The 16,847-nt window shown below is 35.9% G+C and overlaps 1 long non-coding RNA gene across 1 annotated transcript; it reads right to left on the reverse strand.

Annotated features, from left to right (window-relative positions):
• Positions 1 to 12,863: 12,863 nt before the first annotated feature.
• Positions 12,864 to 14,460, reverse strand: LOC109506601 (uncharacterized). Its single transcript, XR_012136655.1, has 3 exons — positions 14,266 to 14,460; positions 13,736 to 13,971; positions 12,864 to 12,999 (listed from the first exon to the last, which is right to left on the reverse strand). It is a non-coding gene; the product is annotated as an uncharacterized lncRNA (long non-coding RNA).
• Between the last annotated feature and the right edge of the window lie 2,387 nt (positions 14,461 to 16,847).

Below are 16,847 nucleotides of genomic sequence, written 5' to 3' on the forward strand. Positions count from 1 at the left end.
GAGTCCCATCTCCCATTCAATGTGTTTCTTTTTTTTTTTTTAAAGAATGCCAACTTAATCTAACACCTCCCAAATCTCTATCTTTTACCTTTTAGAACTGCATTGGGATTCATGCCCATCCAAAGGCTAGACATGCAACCAAAGGCTAGACATTTCGATCAATCGGAGCCCAGTCTATGTCTTATTATCATTATATATATATATATATATATATATATATATATATATATATATATATATATATATATATATATATATATTCGAGTAGGCTCATAAGCTTTCGAATCGAGTATTTTGCTATTTAAATTCGACTCGAAAAACTATTCGAGCTCCATTTGAGCTCAATAATAATCAAGTCAAGTCGAGCTCGAGTAGCTCACAAGTGGCATGGACTCGTTTGCACTCCTAGTCCAAATAAATCACTTACTACCATTCATGCATCATTTAGTAGTGAGTGTTTGTATATACATATATATGGTTGATAGCAAGTGACCATTCTTGGCTTCTAGGAGGATTTTGACTCGGTTTATATCTTCTATTCCTAACCACATAAGTATAGATTTTTAGTCAAGATTATATAAGGGTTGGAGTCAAAAGTACTAATTGCATGGGTAATAAGGATAATACTGCATAGATGGATTGGCCAAATTCAAAGATAAAGTCGACAGTACCTTCAATCCAGCAATCATAGAAGTAATGTCGATCTTTAAAATCATCCTATGTGTATTGGTAGGAAAAGAATGCACACTAATAAAAGGAGCCTTTGTTTCCTACTAATAATGCTATTGCTTATTTGGTCCATACACTACAAGAAATTTGACTATATGCGATGGCTAATTACCATTGCTAATAGTCATTTTGCTGTCGCTAATACTATTAGCGACGACACCCCATCGTTAATTGATGATCGAAAAAATCTTACTCGCTAATTACCTTTATTAGTGAAGCATTCTAGTCGTCACTAGTAATTGTATTAGTGATAGCATTAGCGACAGCTAAAGTTCATCGCTATTTATTTTATTATTTTTAAATAAAATTTAAAAGAAATAAATAAATTAGCGATGGCTTTGTTGTCGCTAATGTTATCGCTAATAAGTATTAGCGACAGTAATACCGTTGCTAATGCCGTCAGTGATATTTAATTTTATTTTTTAAAAAAATTATAATAATATTTGATTATTAGCCATCACTAATATCGTTGATAATGATTAATTTTATTTTTTTTAAAAATCTATAATAATATTTTTTAAAATTTATTTTAATTAATCATAATCAATTATGGTTCCTAACATCTGTTATAATTAAGATCCAAAGATAATATGACAATCACAAATAAAAAACTAATGATATTATATTATATTAAAAATATAAATTATACAAATTTACAAGTAGTATCAAAAAAAATATAATGTACCAAAACAAAAAAAAATCAATCCAGATCCTCCTCCTTGTCCTTCTCGTCCTCTTACTTCTCTCCAGCAGTTGGTGGATGAGAGTTGGATATCCCAACATTCTGAAATGAAGAAAAATAAAATATTATTAATAAATTTTGATACGGAGATATATCTTTCGATACACTCCTCTAATTCTCAGATAGATTGTTCTTATACATTTTATTCGATGATACAGAACTATAAACATCCCTCGCCCATCAATTGGATGGTTAGATTGAATTTTTAGCCCTTAAATTTTCTTCTCCGACTCAAGCTTAAATATGTGAAGCTTCTAAATATGAAAACTTAAAATAAGTAAAAGAGTTTACTAATAGAATTATCTGATGTGATGGCTGAGACAACGAGCCCAGTTGGTTGTACAGCTGTGGATCCCAGAGAATCTCTACGATCGTATCATAGATGGCATCCCGAAAGCTTTAAGGTCGCTAGCTCAGAAGCCTCTGCATGATCTCCTCCACGTGCGCATTACTCCAAATCTAGGATGTCGAGGTCTGCGAGGATGTGAAAGAGTATCGAGCTGCTGGAGGATCAAAATTATGGCCAAATCCTATGACTCGGCTCCTACTCACCCTTTCGATGATCCTGAGCCATTCCTCAAGGTCAAGAAGGGGCTGAGAAGATGGATCATTGCTGTACCGTGCAACGACGTATTCCGCATAATCCATCTACACAATTCAGAAATACATTAGTTCTAATATACATATCAGATCTTATAATAATTTAGTAAATATAGTTTGAAATTCTTATCACGATCTGTCATGATCTAGAATCTAAATAATCATCAGTCCTCTTAGATTGGAGTCTGGCCTCCCATAACTATAACTGGCCTGGTGGATGACTCAGCTACCATATCTATAATAAATAAATAATAAAATTAAATTAATTAAAGCATACATATAAGAGTTTTTATAGTTCTAGTGAAGAGTTTTAATATAGATTTCTTATCAGCCTGTCGATCACAACATGTGCCGACGGAGCCATCCGTGTGTCTGATCGAATCCTACTAGATGGCTCAGTTCTGTCAGACCCTCTGTCGCCTACTGATGTACTCTTCACTGCTTTACTGATCACAGAGGATCTCCCATACTTCCACCCACATCCAGTGATCCATGTAGGACTTTCAATCCAATGGTGATCGAGAACTGGAATACTTGATGGCAGACTATCGTAGGTTATGTAGCCCATCTCGAAAACTATGTGTGGCCACCTGCTCGAAGATTGGATAGCAAATCTCCTCATTCTGAGGAGATAAGAATTGGTAGTACCGAGGTCGAGGTGGCTGCAGGCATGGAGGGACACGAGCTCGAGATCGTAGGGTCGGACCGACGACGTCGGGGCCGATGGGGTCAGGGCGGCCATGGACGTGGAGGGACGCGGGCTCGGGGCCGCAGGATGCCGGAGGGACAGGGCAAGGAGGGAGGAAAGGGGGGTTGGGGGATTGAGGGGGGTTTGGACGCCAGCGAGAGGAGAGCGCATCGGAGCCACGGAATGCCAAAGGGACGGGGCAGGGAGGGAGGAAAGGAGGGTTGAGGGTGGGTTGAGGGGGTTTGGATGCTGGCGAGAGGAGACCATGCAAGCAAAATTTTTTCCCCCCTGTGCTTGGTAATATGTGGGAGTATTAGCGATGGTGAAGTGACTGTCGCTAATGTTGTCAGTAAAAACACTAGCGATGACAACATCCGTCGCTAAAAAAGAAGAGCCATCGCTAATACTTTTATCGAAAAAAAATATTTTTTCTTAAATGACTTTTTTTTAAAATTATTAGCGATGATAATGTTTCAGTCGCTAATGCCATCGGTAAAAGTATTAGCGACGGCATCTTTTGTCGTTAGAGCCGTCACTAATACTTTTATCAGAAAAAATATTTTTTAATAATTTTTTAAATATTTTTTTTAAATTATTAGCTATAAAAAATTTAGCTATCGCTAATAACCATCAGTAATTAATTAATTTAATTATAATCATAACCAAAAGTTTTTTAAAATTTTTAATTTATTATAATTATAAATTTTTTCTATTTTACTTTGAATATGATATAATTTTAGAATTTAAAATTTATTTTCATCATTCATTATCTAAATAATTATCGTTAGAGTATCATCACAAAAGATCATCTCGATCTGATAGCTCTAGATATATCAATCATTAAAAAATTTAATTTCGACGGTCATGAATGATCGCATGATGTCTGATAGATAGAGACCACCGATGGATCCAAAAATTTATAACAATAATTTTGATGATATTTATAGCATACTATCAAAATTTTATTTTAATCAAATATCATTATCATGATCAATTTAATACGAAATGATTTAAATCGTTAAATAAAAAATGAGTGATCAAAAGGTCAAACGGAGTCTGATTATAAGATAATTTTTTAGATAAATGATCTTTGCTATTACTTTGATCATTTGTATGATGGTGATCGTAAAATTCAAATTGCACGTATATGAATGATCCAAAACTATATATCTCTTAATACTCATTCTTAAAATCTTTACGTAATTATACTTTTACTTTTGTAATATCTGCTTAACATAAATGGTTCATATATGCATGATTTAAATTTTATGATTATCATCATGCAAATGATCAAAGTAATAGCAAAGATTATTTATCTAAAAAATTATCTTATAATCGGATGCTGTTTGATCTTTTAATCATCCATTTTTTATTTAACGGTCTAAATCATCCTATGCTAAATTGATCATGATAATTATATTCGATTTAAGTAAAATTTTGATTATACTATAAATATCATCGAGATCATCATTGTCAATTTTTGGATCCATCAGTAGTTTCTATCTATCAGATTATCATGTGGTCATTTGTGACTGTTGAAATCGAATTTTATTAATCGACATAGCTAGGACTATCAGATCGAGGTGATCTTTTATGATGATACTCTAATGATAATTATTTAGATAGTGAATGGTGAAGATAATTATTCACTATCACTAATAAATTTAATAAATATTTTTTTTATTTTTTACGATAGTAATTTCATCGTTAATAGTGTCGTCGCTAATGATTTTTTAATAAATAAAAAAAAATTATTATCACTAATATTCTTTTTACCGTCGCTAATAAGTTTAGTAAATAAAAAAAATTATTTTTTACGATGGTAAATTCTTTCTCTAATAGTGCCATCACGAATGATTATTAGCGACAGTAAATTTTGTCGCTAATAATCTTTTGGCCGTCGCTAATAAGTTTAATAAATAATAGATACTGGAGTGCCGTGTAGTCTCATAATTTCATCTATATACAACTTGACCAGTCTTTCCAAAGAAAATTTGACTTTGATGGGTTAGAAATGTGCTGACTTGGTCAACCGGTCCACAATCACCCAAGTAGCATTATATCCTCTAAGAGTGATTGGTAGCCCTGTAACAAAATCCATTGTTATGTTTTTCCATTTCCAAACTGGGATTGCAAGAGATTGTAGTGGTTCTGCAGGCCTCTGATGCTCAGCTTTCACTCACTGACATGTCAAACATTGAGTGACATACTGAGCTATTTCTCTTTTCATACCACTCCACCAGAAATTTTTTCTAAGATCTCTATACATTTTTGTACCTCCAGGGTGTACTGTGTAGGTGAAGTTGTGAGCTTCCATCATGATCTCTCTTTTCAATTTCATATTATTAGGGACACATAATCTATTGCCAAACCTCAAGGATCCATCATCATGAATTCTAAATTCAGATGTCATATTGGTTGCACTCGATCTCTGATCTTTATAGTTTCAGATCATCTATCTGAGATGCTTTGATTCTATTAATCAAGGTCGGTTACATACTAAGAGCAGTGAGTAGAACTTCAGAATCATGCAGCCGTACCTCAATATCCAATCTTTCTAGATTCTGTAGGATGTGCACCTGAGAAGTGATTAGCACTGCTATACTACCCATAGACTTCCTACTTAAGGCATCTGCCACTACATTTGTTTTTCTTGGATGGTAATTAATGGTCAAATCATAGTCCTTGATCAGCTCTAACCACCTCCTCTGTCTCATATTCAACTCCTTTTGAGTGAAGATATATTTGAGGCTCTTGTGATTAATAAAAATTTCATATAATATACCATACAGATAGTGCCTCCAAATCTTCAAGGCAAAAACTACTGCTACTAGCTCTAAATTATGGGTTGGGTAGATCTGCTCATGTGACTTAAGTTGTCTTGATGCATAAGCTACTATCTTTCCACTTTGTATAAGAACACATCTTAACCCTTTTCGAGAGGCATCACTATAGATAGTAAAATCTTCACTCTCAGATGGTAGGGTAAGGATATGAGCTAATATCCAAACATCCCTTCAGTTCCTGAAAGCTCTTCTTGCATTCCTCCATCCATTCGAATTTAGTTTCTTTATGAGTCAATTGGGTTAATGGTAATGCTATGCGAGAGAATCCTTTCACAAATCTCCTGTAATATCCAGCTAATCCAAGAAAACTACGGACTTCTATTACACTAGTAGGCTACTTCCAATTTACAATTGCCTCTACCTTCATCAAGTCCATAGATATGCCTTCTTTAAAGATTATGTGCTCGAGGAAGGAGATACTCTCTAGCAAGAATTGACATTTTTTCAATTTTGCATATAATTTATGCTCCCTCAATGTCTGTAATAGTATCCTCAAATACCTTTCATGATCCTTTAGGCTCTTAGAATACATCAGAATATCATCAATAAATACTACTACACACTGATCCAAATAAGGCCTGAATACTCTGTTCATCATATCCATGAAGGCTGTGGGAGCATTTGTCAGTCCAAACAGCATAACCAAAAATTCATAGTGTCCGTATCTAGTCTGGAAGGCTGTTTTGGTTGTATCATCAGGCTTGATCTTCAATTGATGGTATCCAGACTGTAGATTAATTTTTGAAAATATTTGGACACCCTGAAGCTGATCAAAAAGGTCATCTATCCTTGGTAGAGGATATTTATTCCGAACTGTCAACTTGTTCAACTCCCTGTAGTCAATACATAACCTCATACTTCCATCCTTCTTATTAACAAAAAGTACCAAAGCACCCGATGGAGAGACACTAAGCCTGATACAGCCCTTATCAAGAACTTCTTGGAGTTGCTTTTTGAGCTCCTTCAATTCAGCTGGAGCCATTCGGTAGGGAGTTTTAGAGATAGATCCAGCATCGGGTGCCAAATCAATTGAAAACTCTATCTCTCTGTCAGGAGGTAATCCTGAAAGATCCTCTGAAAATACATCAGAAAACTCTCTTACAACAGAAATATTTTCTATCTTGATCTCCTCCTATTGTGTATCTACAACACTGGCCAAATACCCTGTACAACCCTTTCTTAACATTCTACAAGCTTGCATGGCTGATATAATTTTGATAAGAACATCCATTCCTTCATCAGAAAAACTAAATAGTGCATGTCCTGGAATCTGGATGGTCATTCGCTTCTTAAAGCAGTCCACCGTGGCATGGTATGAGACAAGCCAATCCATCCTAAGATGACATCAAAATCCCTCATCTCCAAAATCATCAGATCAGATATAAGATTATGATCTCTAATGCTCACAGTGCAAGAGGGGCAAGCCATGTCAACCATGATGACACTCCCATTCGAAGTAGAGACACACATCATATCTTCCAAAGGCACAGGCCTAAGGCCAACCTTTTTTGCAAATTCAAGTAAAATAAAAGAATGGGTTGCCCCGGGGTCAAATAAGATACAAATATATGCGGATGCTACTTTAATAATACCTATCACTATAGCATTTGATGTCTCCATATCCTGCTGAGTTATAGTGTAAACACGAGCCTGGCTCTTTTGCTTTGGAGGTCCTCTTTATCCTGAGGGTTGACCCGGATGAGAGGTCGGTGCTCCAGAAGTAGATAGTCTAGGTGCATTTTGGGAGGGCTGCTAGTATCTAGAATTCAGATGGTGGGGGCAATCCACAGCTTTGTGGTCCTACTGACCACATTCAAAACAAGCCCTGAGAAATCAACGACAATCCTGCTCTAGGCAAAATCCTCTACACCGACTACACCGAGGTTCTTTCTTTGACTGATCTTCACCATCCTTTTTCTATGTTTCTTAGTGCTTTGACTGTTTGCCAGGGTAGCCACCAAATCTGGACCTCTTCTTCTATTGCTGCTTCCTCTCCTATTGTATGTTATCATTTTTTTGCTCCATAATTTTTGCTAGGTTGCCAACCTCTCGATAAGAGACCAACTGCATCGATCTCACTCCAGCACGAATCCTAGGTTTTAACCCTTTCTCAAATCTCTAGGCCTTGATACTGTCAGTTGCACAAGATTTGGGGCAAAGCGAGATAATTCAATAAATTTAGCCTCATACTGGGCCACTATCATATTCCCCTATATTAGTCTGGTAAATTCACTTTCCTTCTCAAATCTAAGACTCTCAGGGAAATACATATCCATAAATTTCTGATGGAAAATGTCCTAAGTAAGTGGCCCATCAGTCCCTTGCTATCTCTTGACAGCTTCCCACCATTCAAATGCTTCTCCCTATAACTGGCAGGCAGCGAAATGGACATTTTCTTAGTCAGTGGACTCCATACTGGCAAAAGCTTTTTCCATCTCCTTGAGCCACTTTAATGACTCGATGGGATTTGTGGAGCCTTCAAAAGTTGGTGGCCCCAATCTTTTAAATTCTGCTATTCCTCGTTTTGACCTTGACGACTGGCTACCTCTGCTTCCTTGTCGTTCCATCTACTGCACCAATCTGATCAAGGCTTGTATTAGATTCACCATTGGACTATCAGTATTGGTTGCCCCTTGATTGTCATTTTGGGCATGATTCTGCTGACGGGGAGGATTTGCAATTCAGCTCTCGCCTTGTTCTAGTGATGGACAATGAGTAGATCTAGATGCCCTAGCTGCTTGAGAGGTGGCATTAGCTTGAGAAGCACTAGCTATCTGAGAAACACTATGAGTTTGGGAAGTGTTGAGAGCTTGGGAGGCATATCCATTCTGATAAGTGCGATGCGTACTCGCCGCATGAGAATCCTCCACAGTATCAGACAACCAACCCTGGTGGTTATGAGCCATCATGACTTATTTAGAAGAAAAAATCAATTTTAATATAATTATCAATTAACAATGATTACAGTCATCCAGTTATACTCTAAACTCTACCCCAATCTCACTAACTAACTTATATTATAGGATCTTGTAACCTTGCTCTGATACAACTAAATCTGTCATGCCCCAACCCAATGACACAAGTCGGCCACGCGACAGACGACTACTTATTCTAAAGGTTTAATCCCCTCGAACATGCAAAGCCTACCCTTCACTAAAATTAAATTATCTTAGTTTAACTCAGGCAGTGATAAAGGCAAATCCTCTAATATCTTTATTTAATAAAAAAATATTAAGTCTTCATGACTAATAATAAACCAACTAAAAATCCATCAAAATTCAAAATAATATTTATTAAATAAAACTATTTGAGTGTAGCCAAGTAAATAATTGTCTAAATCCTATGCTCCTCACTGATCGGTCCCCAACCCTATAGGACTTCTAGTTCTGAAAGAAAAAAAATAAAAAAAGAGAGTGAGCTTTACAGACTTAGTAAGTTATCAATATCTCTGAGGGATCAAGCATAACTAATTTTTAAAAATATAACTAATTAACAATAATATGTAACAAAATAATTTTTTTTCTTTGAAACATGTCATGCAATTTAATAAATATCCAAAAATCTCCTCTTAGTCTTTGGTGACTATGGCCATGATCAGCCCCATGACAAGGTCCGAGAGAGACTAGCTCCTGAATAATAAATACGTGAAGCATCATCATGTGCCAGTGATTAGCTCCGACTGGCTAAGCCCAAAAGAAAGTAGCTCTGATTCACATGATCCTGATTAACCTCGTGACAAGGCAAAGAGACTAGTTTTGAAATATACATGCGACGCATAGTGTGTGCCAGCGATCAGCCCCAACTGACTTGGCCTGAAAGAACTAGCTCTACTAGTGATTAGCTCCGACTAGCTAGGCTTGAAAGAAACACATTTCTGATATATGACCAATAATCAATCCCGTTGGCTAGATCTGAATCATTGACTAAAGAGTTTTTCTCATAATTTTATAGTAATCAATTTTTCATACATCATCAAATCAATTTTTATAATGATATCAAACCAGACTTTCTACATCTTATTTTTAGAAATAAAAAAATAATTTTATTCAAAAATTATACAAGAATAAATATGTATAATTTAAAGACCATGCAATTATTAAAACCAAGAAATCATCTCCTTTCAAGTTCGAAATTATGCAGAGATGATGCCATACTTGATTCAATATTTTAAATTACTCTTCATGCATAAATACATACTTTCAAATCTTTCTAAATTTTTAAATATTTAAATAATTTTTATTTATAGAATCTAATTTTTAATACATGAATATGCACAAAAATAACTTAGAGATAAAAAGAAAACTTACCGTTGATCATATCCAAATTCTAAAATTTTCTTAGTTCATTCTCTAGATTCAGTGTCTGGTGTTCTCCCAAAGTTTAAGGCTCTGATAAAAAATTTTATTTAACCTCAATTTAAAAAATTAAAATAATAAAAAGGGTCTTTCAATCTTGCCTGATCTAGATCTAGATTTAGATTAATTTCTAAATCAGATATATGCAATTGGGTTGACCCGACTCAATTGAATTGAGTCCAATCGAATAGACTAGGTTCCCCTGATTAAACCCATCTCTCTCTCTCTCTCTCTTACCCGATCACAAAACCTCCCTTGGGGTTTCATGAGATCGATCGATGGTGGGGGGGGGGGGGTTTCTGTGATGAAGCAGTCAGACTGGTTGAGGATGGTGGCGCAACGATGGTCGGAGGGACAATCGGCCAACGACGATCGAGGACTCCATCGAAAAGAAGAGAAGGGTACTATTCTAGGGTCAGAAAGAAAAGAAAGAAGAGAGATTTTATCAGTGACAACGATGGCGGTGGTGAAGACAACTGACGGCAGGAAGCGACGGTAACACGCTCAAGATCTTTCAAAACAAGGTATATTAGGGTTCTAGAGAAGAAGGATTAGGGTTTTAGGGAGTTGGCGGCGCTCGGCACAATCACGTGATGGCCGTCGGAGATGGAGAAGAGGAAGAAGAAAGAGGGTGATAGGGGTTTCGGTGAGGATTCTATTGAGAGGTATGGGGTTTAAATAGAGGAGGAATGGAGCAAGATTGACCTAATCTCCCTCGAATAAAGTCGGGCCTCACCGACATGTCTCATCTCATCTTTTTCCCCTTCACTGGCCATGGATCGATCCGGAACAAGGTTCCCCTATCCCAGTCGAACACGGCTTCATGTCCTCTCCCCTCCCTCATCTTCAAATTTTTTTTTTCCTGGTGAAGTCGGCAAAGGATGCCAGCATCGGGTCGAACCGGATCTAAGGGACCAGTTCTCATAGGTTATAGTTTGGCAAAGCCATAGGACTGTTATGCAAAAGTAGTTAATTAGATTTTTTTTTTTCTTTTTCTACTTAAGAGCTCATAGTTTTTTCTTAACTATAAAGAGTTGCAATTCAGCTAGAAGACCCCAAAGGGGGTGCGGGTTGGATCTTACACACAAAAGAATGATTTAATCTTTTCTTCACGACATTAATTGTTGGATCGCATCTTGAATAAATTTCAAAGCAATTCAATCTCTTTCTTCCCTCTATCTATCTAAATCTTAAAATAAATATTATACAATCCAATGATTGACATTACGAAAGAAGAGAAATTATTCTTTCACACGAAAGATACAACTCGAACCCTCCCCAAAAGGGAGATGAGGGCAATTAACCATATTATTGCACGACCAACCCTTGATGAATCCAAGGCAAGATGAGGGCACCAATCAAGATTTGTATCTTTATATTGTTACCAGATTATCTAGAAAAATGAAAATCTGTTTCATAATCATAGCTTTTATATATCCAGATAAAAGATTATTATATATAAGAATTGTATGTTCTTACATGGTTTGAGTGACTATTATCAAGCTCTTGTGCCATCAACACCATCACTATCAAATTAACAAACTAATTTAGAAAACCTATACTTGAATGATTAAAATACATATTACATTAGTTAAATATTCACGATTATTACTTGGCAAAAGGTAATCAAGATTTCTGCAGGGATGCACCACTGCTGCCGCACCTGAAAAATACTCTCATGCTTCTTCGAGGATCTCAAGAAATGGAAGATGCATGGGTGATAAATGCAATTCCAAAGAACCCAGCTTTTGCTGTGGTTATTCATTTGGAATCGGAGAAGTAGGAGGAAGTTTAGCAAAGCTAACACAACAACTTCACTACTCCCAGAGGGAGAGAATCTTAGCCTATCAAGCGTATGATTTGTTTGAATTGTATGAACAATGTCATATAACTTAAGTTTGAATTTGGTCTACCATTGATTAGTATCCCAAATTGTTTCCAAGGATATAAATTTGAGATATTCTGAGCATTAGAATCAAGGATAAGCTCCTTGTACCTTTTTTGTACAACAAGATATCTATCACTAGGACTACTAGAAAAGATATCTGCCATTATCAAATACTCTCTCTCTCTCTCTTTTTGATAAAAAGGGAAGTGACATGCCACCCTGAACTTATTAAGTATGCAAAGTATATGCAATGGTAGACTTACAATACAAGCTGTAGGGGTGAGAGGACAGTAGAGGATGTTAAGGGGTGAGAATGAAGCTCAGAAGATAGAACAGCGGCTGCTGAATGTCAAACTGCAGTGTTTGGTACAAACAAAATAAAGCTCAGCAGACTGACAGAGCTTTCCAAAAACAGTCTCTGCATCTCCCAAGAGAAGAAACCATAAATTGAATCCACGATCTCGGATAAAGAAGAGATTGATTTAAAGAGGAGATAGATAGAGATTTCAGCTTGTCCCATAGTCATTGCACAAATGCTCCCAAAGGTGGTCAGTGTGAAGGGTTCTTTGCAACACAGTGGGAAGGTTGTATTATTCCACACTTGCCACCATGAGAATCTCTCCATTTGCGAGGCTTGATATGATGTTTATTTGTCCAACTTGACTTACTATGACCATGCTACCCGATTAAACAAACATTAACACTTATCAAAACTACATGAATTATAAAAACTAATCTTCATTTAAATCAAGGAGTCACCCTCATCCATTATTACAGTGTGAGAATTTAGTTCCATTAGCACATGGAGGCAAAGGATGAAAACAAAATGTTAATAAATAAATAACTAAACGATCATGATAACCAATTGGTTACTTCAATTTGGTCATACGAAAGCATTTTGGACATATCGCAAGCAATTTTATATAATACGAGAAATTGATTTTATTCATCCCACAGCACAAATCAAAGCAACATATGACATGAGAATATCTCATCAGGGTTGTTGTGACAACCAGCCTTCCCGGTCAATGAATTTGATTGTGGCAAAATACTTCAATTCCTGGGGACCAAGTTTCTTTTCCCATGTCACTTTGTGTGTGGTATCTGAGCCTGGCCCGATGCAACTATCCTCCGCAAATGTTGTTAGGTTCCTAAAATCCACATTAAAATTAGCTTTTCAGCATGCATACATACATATTGAGACATTATTTTTTTCAGAAAAATAATGAAAATTTCTCAGTGTTAGCATTTCAAGTGAAAATCTCATGCATCATTTCAGATTGCAAATGCTTCCTTCACCAATTATGACAGACCAAACTGACCCACATAAACTAATAACAAATTTGGGTGAATGCTTGCCATGATTTTTTTTCCCCACTCTCTTCTCTTTGGTAGAAGGAAGAGGAAGGGATGGAGGGCCTATCCATACTTTTATTAAAACATATGCTTGCCAAAATAGTCTTATGTAACCCACTCTCTTTGAGTAGGCCTACTTGGAAACTCAGTATGTGAGGATGCAAATAAGTTTGCTGTGCATAACTTGAATGAGCCAGGGGGAACAAATACTAATCTTGCGGGTCTAAGACTTTAGCTGGTCTAAACCACCTAATACACATAATGACTAAACATTGTTGGAATTTATCTAATTAAGTTCCATCCGGATGTGGGCTACACTAGCATGCATTGGAATTTGTTTAAGTTGATTTATTTTAATCGACTCTGACTAAAAGTAAGTCTTCAATAAGATAATAAAGATATACTTGATGGCCTTGTTGACCCATAAATTCTAATAGATACCATCCAATCTATGAAGGTGACCCCAAGAGTCCTTCCGGTCTACCAAGGTTCAACCACTTAGTTTTAGACAAAAGCATAGATGGATCTTACTTATTATATCCGGTTTGCCAAGCATCCCATCCCAAGGGCTCAACGTTGTCTGCCATGTACGTCTTATAGAAAACCACGGTTGAGTAGGAATCCCATGCTTTTCCTAAAAATGTCTTGCCCCCATACACCTTGCAATACTTGAACACAAAGCCACCCGGCACGTCGGGTCCAGTCTTGGCATGTAACGTTAACCATCCTGGTATTGGTCCCTCCATGATGGAATGCAAAGTGGATTTCTGCATGATAAAATAAAAAGAAGACATTATACATGATGCATAGTTCTTGCCAAGCATAGTTAGGTGAGGATCCAAATAAATCACCCACTACCATTCATGCATCATTTAGTAGTGGGTGTTTATATATACATATATATGATTGATAGTAAGTGACCATTCAATTGGCTTCTAGGAGGATTTTGATTCATTTTATATATATCTTCTATTTCCAACCATATAAGTATAGATTTTTAGTCATGATTATATAAAGGTTGTAGTCGAAAGTTCTAGTTGCATGGGTAATAAAGATAATACCGCATAGATGGATTGGCTAAATCCAAAGATAAAGTCGACAGCACCTTCAATCCAGCAGTCGTAGAAATAATGTCGGCCTTTAAAATCACCCAATGTGTTTTGGTAGGAAAAGAATGCACACTGATGAAAGGAGCCTTTGTCTCCTCCTACGAATAATGCTACTGCTTGTTTGGCTCCATATTTGATGTGGTCGTATGTATTCTACCAAAAAGAGCATTGTATTAGGATTTACTTTAGTAATACATATGGTTCATTCAATGTAGATAATATGAACATATCTAATCATGCTTTAGATTTTTGCTTCGGGAAGAATGAAAATGAGATTATTTTTGAGCTATATATTTTCTATCCACTGAACTCACCAAACCTATATATTAATATTTTGATGACACCTAACTACCGAAGGCAGGCAAAATTGTCTACCCCTTGAATTTAATCCAAATTATAATGACATTTAGGTATTTTGTAGTGAAATTTAGCAGAAGATTATCACTATATTTGTATAAGCTCTGAGCTCTGAACTGGGAAGAATATATCTGGATCGATAAGATATCTTCTATATAGTGTAAGACTAGATTTTATTGTTGTTGTCATTTTTGTTTTTTCTTGCTGTTCTTGTCAGATAACCATGTCAATCATACCTACCATAGAAACTCTCATCTACATAATTTTTGGACAATGCATGTTCCTCAAATAACAAAAAGCTACATGATTGTCAATTGTGGTCTTGACATTCTCTTTTGTGATAGGTTGGTTGTAGAAAATGTTTAAAATAAGGACATATCTATCTTGGATTTTTATTAGTGGATTTGAGGGGTCCATGTATGCTTACCTTAAATGTAATATCTTTGATGACAAAATTATTTGCAAGGATACTGAAAGTAGCACCAAACGCTCCTTCAGCAAGTATAGTATTTGAGAGACTGATGTTCTGATTAATCAAATCATTGGGAGCCGCCTCATCCCACTCAATTGACGTCAGTTGGCGCCCTTCACCTTCTAGCAAGATATACTCCTTTTGGGATGGTATGGAGGCCTGTTCCCTGTGCAAACAGTGAAAGATATAAAATGTAGTTCTATCATATTTGGTGCCTAAATTAAATTGGGATGCCTTGTATTCAGCAATAGGTCTAAAAGTTGAACTTGCCACCAATTCTTCTTGATTGAAATTGCCAATAAGGTTGCTAGTCCTTTGCCAACTCATTTTTTGAGGGGTTGGATAAATAATCTCTATTATTCAACTAAAGACCAGCTCTACTGTTCTTAATAATGATTATAACATCAAGATTTCCGACTGCTAAATAGTGATGAAACATGGTCTGCCCTGACCATCAGACATATTTTTCGAGAGGCAAATACCGTGGCTGACTTAATAGCAGCCTATGTCATTAAGTTTTGTAGTTCAAGGTGGAGGTGGCTCTCGGACTATTTTAGAATCTTTTATTTTTTGATTCTCTTAATTATATTTATACAAAAGCTATTTGAATGAACTGCCTTATCAAAAAAAAAAAAAAAAAAAAAAAGGAAACATGGATCCTTCTACAAAAAATGCTTGTGACACAATAATAGTAAAATTAGGTTTATAATCATCATTTAATCGAAAAATAACAGTGGAGATGGTCTTTAGCTGGATGGAAAGGATCGTTTTGTCCCATATAACAAGATTGGATGCTAAATATATCTTTTCCCAAAGAAAGAAGATCGTTTTGGGTTATGTCAACACAGGACTAATTTGCCTTACCCCATTGCCATAAGCTCTCTGATTTCTTAAATATTGATTCTACATTTATATATCCATCGATAGATAGAGAGGATCGAAACAATCAAAAGCAAGCGTTCATGTTTGATGTGATGTAATAAACAAAGAACGTTGAGGAACCAAAAGTAATATGAGCATATGAAATAATCTTTCCGAAAAACTTCAGTACATATAAATAGAAGGCCAAGAAAACAAACCTATAGATTCCTTGCACAACATGAATCCTAATCCATTGGTTATTGCCGTCAGGAACTGAATTAATGGCCTCTTGAATGGTCATGAAATCTCCATGCCCAGACTTATCGACAGTGATATTTTTTGTGATCACAGCATATCCATCAACAAAATCATAAAAGAGAAAAATTTGTGTCAAGGAGTTGAAGATGAAGAAGAAGAAGAAGAAAAGTGATTGCATTGCTTACAAATATTTGACAATAGAACCACGAGAAGAGTATAGGCAACAGTCCTAAGCTAACGGCATATGCATAAGCCTCAGCCCAAAGCTGTGAAATTAGTCTTCTTGCGAAAACCAAAACAGAAAGGAAAAGCGTCAAATTAGTCAAATACCTTGGTACATTTAGAATGTAGCACCTTTATTCATTATTGAAATATATGATTTGGAATTTGGATCATGTCCATGGTTAGATCTTTCTTTCTTTTTATTTTGGATTTATATACCAAATCCTTCCTTTCTCCTTCTTGTTTCCTTTCTTTTAGCACTGCTTATTTCCTTCTTTACTTTCTTCTCCGCATGCCAGCACTTTTTTTTTTTTCTTTTGGAAGATTTTAATTATTTTCATAAAAAATTCTGTAAAATAAGATT

The sequence above is a fragment of the Elaeis guineensis genome, chromosome 14 (assembly GCF_000442705.2).
Source record: "Elaeis guineensis isolate ETL-2024a chromosome 14, EG11, whole genome shotgun sequence".
NCBI classification, from domain to species: Eukaryota; Viridiplantae; Streptophyta; class Magnoliopsida; order Arecales; family Arecaceae; genus Elaeis; species Elaeis guineensis.